This window comes from Palaemon carinicauda, chromosome 25 (assembly GCF_036898095.1).
Source record: "Palaemon carinicauda isolate YSFRI2023 chromosome 25, ASM3689809v2, whole genome shotgun sequence".
Lineage (NCBI taxonomy): Eukaryota > Metazoa > Arthropoda > Malacostraca > Decapoda > Palaemonidae > Palaemon > Palaemon carinicauda.
In genome coordinates this window covers 91,881,887-91,894,729 of record NC_090749.1, presented here as the reverse complement: position 1 = coordinate 91,894,729, position 12,843 = coordinate 91,881,887, and the positions used below count along the sequence as shown (strand labels likewise).

Below are 12,843 nucleotides of genomic sequence, written 5' to 3'. Positions count from 1 at the left end.
TGTTGTTGAAAATGATGTAAAATTATTACATCACTTAGGTTTTTCTTCTATTTATCATTGTTCTTATATAAGGCGTTCTTAAAGGTTTAATAATTGGTTTAATTATTGTTAATTTGAATAATGTAATCATTAGTATAATTTAGTAAATTTAATTGAGTTTTTCTATGTTTACTTCGAGCTTATAAAGGGAATATGTAATTATATTTTCGTTGTGACGGTAAACACCTTTTAAGTCTCGAAGATATAACAACTGTTAACGAGCAGTTACTACTGTTTGTTTCTTTTGTTTTCCGAGGAAAGGAAACGCTGAGCAGCTGAGACAGTCGTAGTGGAGTCCGTTTGGAAAATTCGTACCAGTCAGTTAGTTGGTTTGGTTGGTGGAATCAACATAGAGCCAGTTGCTTTTCTTTCAAGCTCGACGGTTATATTAATAAGGGACGGCTAATTACAACGAACTGTGCCCAAATCACCGCTCCTGCTCAAGTCTTGCCAGCAACGAAGACATGTCTCTTACTATCTTAGACACAGGATATACTTCATTTATTGCTGAACTTCCGAGGTGCCGATAAGGCTATAAGGTACGTCACAACGAAATGATGGGTGTCTATTTCTAAAGTGATCCTAGCCTTCTTATCATTTCACCAATGGAAATGATGGCACACTTATTTGCAAACTTGCTTAATAGTCCTGAATTTAATCGTTATATTTACTGATTCATATTAACATATCTTATTAAACTAAATATATACCTATTGAAGAATAAAAAACTACATAATAATTTGTAAGTAATTTGTTTTATCTTCGGATACTATTCGTTTATTTTAACATCTCGAAAATCTAATTTCTAGGATCAGCTTCATGGAAGTAATGTTCCTATATATATAAAATTAAGTTTTTGAAGGATCCTTTAACTCTAATTCTTTATTTTATTTTTCGAGATGTGTTTATGCTAATTTAGGTTCTTGCAGTTGTTACCCCCTTGTCGTTACTATTTAAGTTTATTATTATTAGGGGGTAATAGAATGTTTGTTTGTTTTCTTCAGGGCTCTCTTGAAGTTGCGGGAAATTGGGAAGGACCGAAACTTTCACCCCCTTGTCGTTACCCTTGACACAAGGTCGGTCCTCCTAAGGATACTCTCAAACGATTTTTATAGTTACCCAAACCGAACATCCTTTCAAGAAATTTAGAAATATTTAACCTAAATTTAAAAAAAAACTATTCTGAAACCTTTAATTAAATTTAAGAGTTTTATTTTGTTTGAGTTTTATTACTAAAATTTCCTGTATAGATAACTTTTTTCAAGAAGTGTCTGCACCTCGCCAAAACCTTGCTACGCAAGCTCCGCAGCTTACACAAGCTGTGTGCTGAGGTATATAGAAGTGTGACTGTCCAGGTAAAGTTATTCCGAGTTCTTCAGAAGGAGAAACTGTGTAACTAGGACTTTCCCGATACCACCTCGTCAGGGTAATGGGACGCAACATTATCAGTCTTGATACTAGGTACACAAGGGAGCATGGTTTACCTGCAGTGTTTTGAGGACAGCTGTGCAGAAAACCCAGGATGTTGCTTCCCCCAAGAGAGGGGAGGATGAAGAAAAGAATAAGAGCCAGACAAACCTTTTCATTCATGCAGACTAAAACCGGGTAACAATGCCCTCAACCTTCTGCTACTTGTCCAACAAGGAGCTTGAGGTTTTAAACCAGCTGTTGTGCAACCACCACAGGACTGAAAGAGAACGTATTGAGTCTCCTGTGGGTCACGTCTTGCAGGTAGTGGGATGTGAATGTGGTCTGACGATTCCAAATCCCAGCTTCAAGAACCTGACTTACTGAGAAGTTTCTCTTGAATGCCAGGGACGTAGCTATGCCCTTGACATCATGAACTCTGGGGCGACGTGAAGGAGGAAGGTCTGGATTCAATGCAAGGTCTATGACCTTGCAAATCCATGCTGAGATGGTGTTCTTGGTGACCTTCCTCTTGGTCCTTTCTGTGCTGACGAAAAGTGCAGGCACACAGGGATGGGCTGGGGCTGTTCTCTTAAGATTATAGCCTCAACTCCTCACTGGGCTTAGTAAGAGATGGTCTGGGTCATCTGTTACAGAACAGAGACTAGAAATCGGGAAGAAGTCGAATCGTGGATCCGCTACTCCCGGGTTCTGAGTCTTAGCAATAAACTTAGGGACGAAGCTGAATGTTACCTCTCCCCATCCCCTTGAATGGGCGATGTCGTACGAGAGACCATGAAGTTCACTGACTCGTTTGACCAAAGCCAAAGCTAGCAGGAACACCATCTTCCAAGTCAGGTGGCGATCGTTTGCCTTGCAGAGACCTGAAAACTCGAACCACGTTTCATGGGGGAGGTCTCACTTCTGACTGAGGACAGGTAAGTTCATAATTCCGTATGAGTAAGGAAAGTTCTAGCGATGAAGGAATGTCCATTCCTTTCAGTCTAAAGGCGAGGCTTAAGGCTGAGCGATAGCCTTTTACTGCCGAGACTGACAGGCGCATTTCTTCACGCATATACACGAGGAACTCCGCTATTGCTGGAATAGTGGCATCGAGAGGAGATACCCCTTCCACGACACCAACCACAGAAGACTTTCCACTTTGCCTGGTAGACTGCTGCTGATGACTTATGCAGGTATCCATTACACCCTAGTCACAACTTGTTGCAAAAATCCTCTCTGAGAGAGGAGATGCTGGATAGTCTCCAGGCGTGAAGTCGGCTTTGTGGATTATGTTGGCATGTGGAGAGGAATGGCATGCAGGAGAGTGCTGGCTTGCAGGAGAGAGCTGGCGCGTAGGTGCCTGTTGAGATCGTGGGCGCGCAGGAGAGCGCGAGAGCGCAAGACCGCAAGAGATCGTGAGCGCGCAGGAGGGCGCTGTTGCGTAGGCGACCCTGAGCGTGTGAGCGCAGGGTGCGCAGGCGAACGTGGGAGCAGGGAGCGCAGGACAGCGCTGACGCGCAGGAGAGCATTGGCATGTAGGCGCATGATGTTGCTGCCGTCTATGAGGGTGAGCAGGTGAAGGGGTGCGCCGAAGCGCTGTAGAGTGCTGATGAGCAGGCTGTGCATAACAAGCTGCTGGTGAGCACTGGTGTCCTGTAGGTTGGCAAGTTGAAGGGCGATGGCGTGCAGCTGCACACTGATGGAGGGTCGGCAGGCAGGTCTGAAGAGTGGATGGTCAGGTGTTGGGATGTGCCCTTTGCAAGGGCGAGCATCCACCGATGGGGATCGCGAACGCTCCGCAGAGAGGTCCAGGACCGAAGTCATAGGACTAGTAGCAGAGCAGTGACGGTCGATGGTCGGCTGCGACGAAGCAGACGAACCAGAGAGTGGAGGGTGAGCTTTCCAACGAAGGCCCCCTCTGAGGGCCGTTGGATCAGGAAGCTGACTGTGCGCCGCAGCAGTCCTCTGAAATGAACTTCCACGAGGGGGAGAAACACTCGCAGGAAAAACAGATGTTGGACTTAGTTTCCCCCTCAAAGGATGTTCAGGAACGGGGGAAACTAAGTTGGCAGCAGCCGTTGGGAGGGGTCGGATGACATTAAGTGTGACACCTCTGACACTACAACATGGACGAGGGCCAGAGGATCTACCTCTAATGGCAACGATGAATGTTGAACAGAAGCACCCATTCGGATGAACTGCAGCAAAGCTTCCTCGGAGGGCGGACCCGTGAGCCCCAAGGAAGACCAAATCTGCAACAAAGGGGTTAGTGACAAGGCCTCACCAGGGGGGAGAGGTGGGGCTGCTTCGCTAGGGGTAGCAACACAATCTCTCGAGGACTGGGGTTGGCCGACATTAACTTGGTCTACCCTACTACTCGACGGTCTCTCGTAAGAGGCTGAATGAGTAGGAGCTTTGGAGGAGGGTCAAGGGACGGAAGGAGAGGCCTTGGGTTTTCCGGACTTCTTTCACCGTCGCCCAAACCTCTCCCACTAGGAGGAAGACCACTCCCTACACTCATTACACTTATTTACACTATCACACTGTTGACTTCTGCATATAGGACAAAGGGTGTGAGGATCTGTTTCCACTGCCGACATAAACGTTCCACAAGGGTGGCTGGAGAGTCCAGGGCATGGTCACAGAAGTCAACTTCACAACACACACTAGAGAAAAGAAAAAGCAAAAAGATAGATTAATGGCTGCCAATATACGGAGAGGATGAAGAGCGGCAACGTCCGTTCACCATCCGAGCCGAAAACAAAGTGAGCTCAATCACAGGTGTGTGTGTGGGGGTGGGGGGGGTGGGTGGGGGCAGTAGCAAGCTACCCTCCCCTATCCCCGCCAACTAGCGGTATGGGTAGTTAACCCTCGCTAAATTTTAATGACTCGTCATTTCACCTTCGCCGAAAGTAATACCCCTATTAAATAGCGTGGTTTGTATTCAAGTTACGGAACACAGATCAGTCATACATAAACTATGAAACAAGACTTACTTCAACCTGTTCAACAGAACACCACTTGCAAACAAGTTTGAGTCTTTAAAATTTCTATTCCTTATATCACAAAATATCTTGGCTGAAAGTCTCTTGTAGAATACCAGAGTGGATTAGAATTGGAAAACTCACCTGGTACTTGCAGGATTTGCTAAGGGTTCCTAAAACATTTTGGCTGGCTGTCTGTCTTCCTAACTAAGCAGGTGCCACAGGAGGAACTGAGCAGACGACGCATGGAGGGACCTCTTCATTCCACAAAACCTGTAAGATGAAAACCATTTAAACACATTTCACAATGCAGTTGTGTTTTCATTGTAAAATATAATGTGAACAAGGTTTCACAGGTTGGCCATTAGAGAACTCCTAAGTTTTCTCTAACTCAAGTGATCTGGTTAAACTTCTTAACTAAAAGGCTTTGACAAATAAGAACAAGCTTCTTTCCGCTGATGAAGTGTCTGAAAGAGTTACCTTTTGGAGCTAACATAAGAAGCTATTAAACTTACTTTCATAACAGCATTATTGTCTTGTCATAGTTTAGCAAGATCATCAAATCCAACTCCAAGACTTCTAAATATCTAGACTTATAAGCTGGACCTACAGGATGGACAGTCGAGACAGGAAGACAGTAAACGGACAGATAGACCAGGACGTAGAGCACAGGACTTTGAAGGAATCCCCATTCAAAGAAATGGTAGACAAGATACTCAGACAGCTCAAGTCATTTCTGGAATATTATATAAGCAGTTCTAAAGGTCCACTTTCAATCCTTCTACTCAAACGTATTACTGTTTTCTCTCCTTAACTTTTCCTCTTTCTACTTTCTCCAAGTGACCATCCTTTCATTTCATGAAATAGAGTACATTCAAGGTACTGTGCTGTAGTACTGAGTACACTCCCTTCATTAAGTTTTTCCATTCAAATATCTTGTGTGTTAGTTACAGCACAACAAGAATCAACACTTGAAAAACACTATCTATAAACTCTTTTTTTTAAGTAAGCCACACATCATAGCTTCTAAAGTGCAATGAGTTATTCATTATTCTAACTTTCCCATTCTTTTGAATATATTTATCCATCTCGATCTATTTTTCCAACAATTTTCCAACAAAAAGGGACACAAAGTCGAAACCATTTAATGCAAAGTATGACTACATGAACAAGTTGGTTAGATTTCACAACATCGAAACTACTTGAGAAAATCTACACAAAAGATGTGAAAGATTCTGTCTTTCTTCTCTGACAAAACTCCCTAATAAATCAATCAAAGAGATACACAAGCAGGAGAGGATGATAATTCCAGGTACAAAAAGGTAATGACCAAAGCCAGGAAAAAAAGATCTCTCTTTTTACTAAGTCTCACCGTCACACGTGCAGAATTAGGGAATGCTGCTGCGCCCCTTCCTAAGGATTACTCAAATCCTGACTGCAATGATCAGAGCCAAATCTCCATCTTTTTGGGCCTCTCCAAATTTTCCAGCATGTTATCTGGCCTTCAAATAATAACATCTTGAATCTTGATAAGAACTTCTTGATGCCCAGTATCCTCGTAAGACACAACGTTCTTCTAAATGATCATTTTAGATCTAATTGAATAAAAAGATGATGAGTTGACTTCAGTACTGTCTTTGACTTGCCTTAACAACATGGCTGCCATAAGATATATATCAACTTTGTTAATCTGGTGTTGGGAGCAACGTCTCACCCTCATTTTTCATTCATTGAGTGATCAGTAAATCAGACTCATTGCTCAATATTGTTTCTAATTAACCTGAACCTTTGAGTTTTAAAATTATCTCCAGTTGATAAAGAGCTCACGAGATCTTCATCCTTTAGACGAGATCCTTTCCTCGATTAAGGTATTCCATTTGGCCATTTTTCAAGCACTTTGCTCCATCGGTACAATTCAATATGCAATTTCCTCTGGGCCGAGCATCAGCATCTGTAGGCTGCATTACACTTATCATACTACTCGGTACCTGAAGGATTTTCCTCCCATCACTGCTGAAATGTTGTGATCTTGATACAGACGCTTCGGGCGTTAAGTGCTATACACACCAATGCCTTTATCTGATGCACATCACTGATTAAGAGCATAATTATATGCCTCTGTTGTTGATCTCCATTTTCTCTTTTACCTCTTACGGTATATTATTCTGAACAAGTACACTGGCATTGTGTACTTGCATTGCCTTGATTAGGATGTACGACTTCTTCACTGATGACTTCAAAGTTTCCCTGAAACAAAATTCATCTTCAAGAATACAATCAAAAATAAAAGTTTAACCATAAAATACAATATATTGTGGTGAACATATGTTTTCTAATCCTATGAAGAAATATGCTTCAATTATTAAGGAATAAAAATTATAAAATTGTGAAGCATATTGAGCAATGCTTGACTTGGTTAAAGATAATGTTGTACAGAACACTATTAAAACTACCCCAAGGCTGGAAAAGAATAGGTATACTTGACCACCAAAGAAAATGGTCATAGACAGAACCTGGTTATTCAGTACAGTACATATGAATATGTTATTTTCATTAGTAAAATAAATTTTTGAATATACTTACCCGATAATCATGTAGCTGTCAACTCCGTTGCCCGACAGAATTCTACGGGAGGGATACGCCAGCTATCACTATACTAGAAGGGGGTGTACTCACAAGCGCCATCTGTGGCCAGGTACTACAGTACTTGTTGTTGACGCCACCTCACTTTTTCCTCGGTCCACTGGTTCTCTATGGGGAGGAAGGGTGGGTCAATTAAATCATGATTATCGGGTAAGTATATTCAAAAATTTATTTTACTAATGAAAATAACATTTTTCAATATTAAACTTACCCGATAATCATGTAGCTGATTCACACCCAGGGGGGTGGGTGAAAAACCAGTGTACAAGACTAAAGGATAGCTAAGTATCCCGTATTTCATATAATCAGTTATCCACAATAACAATGAAATAATAAGTACCTGGTAAGGAAGTCGACTTGAACCGTTACTCTGCCTTTAATAAGATCGTCTTCCTTACTGAGCGCAGCGTTCCTCTTGGAAGGCTGAATCAACTCAAAGGTGCTAAAGTATACAGGGCTGCAACCCATACTAAAGGACCTCATCACAACCTTTAACCTCGGCGCTTCTCAAGAAAGAATTGACCACCCGCCAAATCAACAAGGATGTGGAAGGCTTCTTAGCCGACCGTACAACCCATAAAAAGTATTCAAGAGAAAGGTTAAAAGGTTATGGGATTATGGGAATGTAGTGGCTGAGCCCTCGCCTACTACTGCATTCGTTGCTACGAATGGTCCCAGGGTGTAGCAGTACTCGTAAAGAGACTGGACATCTTTGAGATAGAATGATGCGAACACTGACTTGCTTCTCCAATAGGTTGCATCCATAACACTCTGCAGAGAATGGCTCTGTTTGAAGGCCACTGAAGTAGCCACAGCTCCCACTTCATGTGTCCTTACCTTCAGCAAAGCAAGGTCTTCTTCCTTCAGATGAGAATGTGTTTCTCTAATCAGAAGCCTGAATAGTAAGAAACTGAGTTCTTAGAACTTGGAAAAGAAGGTTTCTTGAAAGCACACTATAAGGCTTCTGATTGTCCTTGTAAAGGTTAAGACCTTTTTAGATAGTACCTAAGAGCTCTAACTGGGCAAAGTACTCTCTCCAGTTCATTCCCCACCAAGTTGGACAGGCTTGGGATCTCGAACGACTTAGGCCAAGGACGTGAAGGAAGCTCGTTTAGCAAAAACCGAGCTGCAAGGAACATGTAGCCGTTTCAGATGTGAAAACAATGATCCTGCTGAAGGCGTGGATCTCACTTACTCTTTTAGCTATTGTCAAGCACACGAGGAAAAGTGTTTTTAATGTGAGGTCCTAAAAAGAAGCTGATTGGAGAGGTTCAAATCTTGATGACATAAGGAACCTTAGGACCACGTCTAGATTCCAGCCTGGAGTGGACAACCGACGTTCCTTTGAGGTCTCAAAAGACCTAGGGAGGTCCTGTAGATCTTTGTTGGTGGAAAGATCCAAGCCTCTGTGGCGGAAAACCACTGCCAACATACTTCTGTAACCCTTGATCGTAGGAGCTGAAAGGGATCTTACTTTCCTTAGATATAACAGGAAGTCAGCAATCTGGGTTACAGTGGTACTGGTTGAGGAGACTGCATTGGTCTTGTACCAGCTACGGAAGACTTCCCCTAGAGACTGATAGATTCTGAGAGTGGATGTTCTCCTTGCTTTGGCAATCGCTCTGGCTGCCTCCTTCGAAAAGCCCCTAGCTCTTGAGAGTCTTTCGAAAGTCTGAAGGCAGTCAGACGAAGAGCGTGGAGGTTCGGGTGTACCTTCTTTACGTGAGGTAGACGTAGAAGGTTCACTCCTAGAGGAAGAGTCCTGGGAATGTCGACAGCCATTGCAGTACCTCTAAGAACCATTCTCTCGCGGGCCAGAGCGGAGCCAACCAACGTCAGCCGTGTCCCTTTGCGAGAGGAGAACTTCTGAAGTACCCTGTTGACAATCTTGAACGGCGGGAATGCATACAGGTCGAGATGGAACCAATCCAGCAGAAAAGCATCCACGTGAACTGCTGCTGGGTCTGGAATCGGAGAACAATACAATAGGAGTCTCTAGGTTATCGAGGTAGCGAACAGATCTATGGTTGGCTGACCCCACAGGGCCCAAAGTCTGCTGCAAACATTCTTGTGAAGGGTCCACTCTGTGGGGATGACCTGACCCTTCCGGCTGAGGTGATCTGCCATGACATTCATACCGCCCTGAATGAACCTCGTTACCAGCGTGAGCTTTCGATCTTTAGACCAGATGAGGAGGTCCCTTGTGATCTAGAACAACTTCACGAAAGAGTCCCTCCCTGCTTGAAGGTGTAAGCCAAGGCTGTGGTGTTGTCAGAGTCCACCTCCACCACTTTGTTAAGCTGGAGGGACTTGAAGTTTATCAAGGCCAGAAGAACCGCCAACAACTCCTGCAATTGATGTGAAGTGTCCTTTGCTCCTGATTCCATGTTCTCGATCATTCCTGTCCGTCCAAAGTCGCACCCCAGCCCGTGTCTGATGTGTCCGAGAAGAGACGGCGGTCGGGTTTCTGAACAGCCAAAGGTAGACTTCCTTGAGAAGAAAGCTGTTCTTACACCACGCGAGAGAAGACCTCCTCTCTTCGGAAACAGGAACTGAGACCGTCTCTAGCGTCATGTCCTTTATCCAGTGAGCAGCTAGATGATACTGAAGGGGGGGAGGTGGATTCTCCCTAACACGATGAACAGGGCCAGCGATGAAAGTGTCCCTGTTAGACTCATCCACTACCTGACTGAGCATCGGTTCCTTCTCAGCATGCTCTGGATGCATTCTAGGGCTTGGAAGATCCTTGGGGCCGACGGAAAAGCCCGAAAAGCTCGACTCTGAAGATCCATACCCAGGGAGACAATGGTCTGGGATGGGATGAGCTGAGACTCCTCAAAATTGACCAGGAGGCCCAGTTCCTTGGTCAGATCCATAGTCCATCTGAGAATCTCCAGACAGCGACGACCTGTGGGAGCTCTTAAAAGCCAGTCGTCTGACGGAGCCGGACACAAGATCATGGTACTGCTGCACAGTCTGTGAACTGTCAACCATGGGGAAGCGAGGAAGTACAGTGACAACCCGAAGCTGTCTAGACTGTCTGGGTCGTACAGACAACTCCTTATCGGGTTGCTGAGGTTGCCGCACTGCGTCACAACAAGTCACTTCTGCTGGTTGTTGAACGTCTTCCCAGTGACACACTGACTCCGTAAACAAAAAATCCTTTAACAAGGACTAAGCTTGGACTGCATGTCTTGCAACACAGCTCAAGGTCTATGGGAGCAGGTGTGGTAACAGACGGGGTTAGTGACTGAAGTGGAACCATTACCTTCCCTGGAAGCATGTTATGCTTAAATAAAAGTCCATAGGAGGCTACGCAGCTAAAGGCTCCTCTCCAAATGACAGAGTCCTCAAGGGAATATCAGAAGGAGGGAGAAAAGCACTTTCTCATCTACAGGGACCATATCCGAGAAAAGTTAAGTTCTCTCAGTGAGGGTTTCAATGGTGCAAAAGCAGCAGACTAGAAGGCAACATTATGAAACTGCTTGACAGTCTAGTGAGTTGGCAACAACCAAAGATGTATGACTGAGAAGCATGCGGTAAGGTATGCAGAGCATGTTGTATGCAGAGCATGCTGTATGCAGAGCATGCTGTATGTAGAGCATGTTGTATGCAGAGCATGCTGTATGCAGAGCATGTTGTATGCAGAGCATGCTGAATGCAGAGCATGCTGTATGCAGAGCATGTTGTATGCAGAGCATGCTGTATGTAGAGCATGTTGTATGCAGAGCATGCTGAATGCAGAGCATGCTGTATGCAGAGCATGTTGTATGCAGAGCATGCTGTATGCAGAGCATGCTGTATGTAGAGCATGCTGTAAGGTAAGCAGAGCGTGTTGCATGGCGTTTAACATTTCTCAGAAATTCCATGACCAGTGCTAGAGTGCTTCATGCATGCTTGCATGGGGTTTTAATATCAACATAATATTTACCTTACATTCATAACTCATGATTCATTTTTGTTTTGAAGATATTTTTGCCATATTTTGCGATATTGTTAAAAATATATTGCAAGGAATACATATATATTTTTATAAAAGTAAGACAAATAACCTCCATTATCATAATGTTTGTGTAGGCATGCATGTATATGATTACAAATGCAAGTTATGAAAGTAATGAGGTGTTATTATTGTCATTTGTTATTTCTCAAGTTGAGGAGAAAGTGGCAGATGCATGCGTTGAGGTGGCTGACTCATAGCATGAGGTTGCTGCCTCAAGAGTTGCGCTTGTGTAAGGGTTGTGGATGCGCAGTAGCAGGTTCCTGAGGAACGAGTTAAGGTTCCTGAGGTGTGAGCTGCGAGAGTTGAGATAGCGGCTGCGCAGAACGCAGTTCTTGTCTCGCGAGTTGAGGTTCCTGAGGAGCTAGCCTAAGCTGCAGCGAGTGCTGAGGTGGCTGCCTCATTGATGGAAGAGGTTGTCGTACCTCAAGAGATTGTTGCCTCGCTGGTGAAACCGGAAGCGGAGGAAGTAAGGCATAAGACTCCTGCTCCCATTGCTGAGGTTGCCTTAAGGAAGGTTAAGGTTGCTGCACAACGCTGGTAACTGGCAACTCAGAACGCGGTAAGGTAGCCTGAGGAACCTCAACTTCGTACGCCTGGCAGACTGGACTGCGGTGAGGCGGAGCTCTCGCAGGAGGAGGCGGAGGTTGCTGCACACCGCTGGTAACTGGCAACTCAGAACGCGGTAAGGTAGCCTGAGGAACCTCAACTTCGTACGCCTGGCAGACTGGACTGCGGAGAGGCGGAGCGTTCGCAGGAGGAGGTGTAACCTTCTCAGCCTGAAACTCACGCATTAAGACCCCAAGCTGCGACTGCATGGACTGCAGCAAAGTCGTCTTGGGATCAACAGACGATAAGGTCTGTTGTGGCATCGCCTTACCTCTCTTAGGAGGTGTGCAGTCACCTGAGACTGAGGAGAGTCAGAGCTAACCCAATGACTGCATCCGGGTTGTTGAACTCTAACTTCGTACGTCTGGCATAGGTCTGGACTTTACGTTTAAGAGGTCTAGAGACCTGAGACCAGCGTTTTCTCCCCGAAATTTCTTCTGCAGACGAGCAAAATAAGGGCTCAATCGTCTGCGGGTGGGAGTGACGGTCTCTTAAGACACGCCCGCAACCACCGAGGATACTTCTGTGCGCCGATCAAGGCCTGCCGAACCCTTTTGCCCTTCGACATTGCTTCTCCCCTGGGCTTGGGAGCTTGCAAGAGGTCCCGGACAGGGAGGACGACTGGCACGCACAGAAGTACCCTCACGCACAACACTGACACACTTTGCGCTAATCACTTATCACTTTTGATTTTCTGTTTGCACTTATTTCACTGAACTCGAAACTTTAAGTGGTTTGTACCTGAAACACGCAATTCTATCCTTTCTCAAAAGTTAGTAATTGCGAAAACAGAATTACAATGTAACAGAAAAATCTAATGAAAGATAAATAATTCAGTGGCTGGAAAGAGACTAAACACTAGATCAAATAAACTACGTTTAAAATCTCTCACCGCATAAAGCTTGAGAACAAGAAAAACTCTAGAAACGTTTACCTTCTTCCCCTAAAGAGACTAGGGAGAAGAGCAAAAACGATAACAACGTTACTCGCTTGAACGAAACGTTTATCCTCCTCTTTCTCCCTCCGTCTCTATCTCTCTCTCTTGACTTAGAACCTGAGAGAAGAGCCCAATCATATATATCGTTAACACATATAATTGTTAAAGGAAAATATTTCCCAAAATGAAAAGTTCCTTTGTAGAATTAAAACCATTAAGTT

At 44.5% G+C, this 12,843-nt stretch overlaps 1 long non-coding RNA gene across 2 annotated transcripts in view; it reads right to left on the bottom strand.

The window, feature by feature from the left end:
* The window catches only part of LOC137618703 (uncharacterized), a 313,464-nt gene that overhangs the window by 16,803 nt on the left and 283,818 nt on the right, over positions 1 to 12,843 (bottom strand). The window contains exons 2-3 of one of the 2 annotated variants that reach the window (XR_011039805.1): positions 5,806 to 6,680; positions 4,578 to 4,706 (exon numbers count right to left, since the gene is read on the bottom strand). This is a non-coding gene — a long non-coding RNA (uncharacterized lncRNA). The remainder of the gene's footprint in view (positions 1 to 4,577; positions 4,707 to 5,805; positions 6,681 to 12,843) is intronic. The other variant, XR_011039806.1, reaches the window with a different exon arrangement.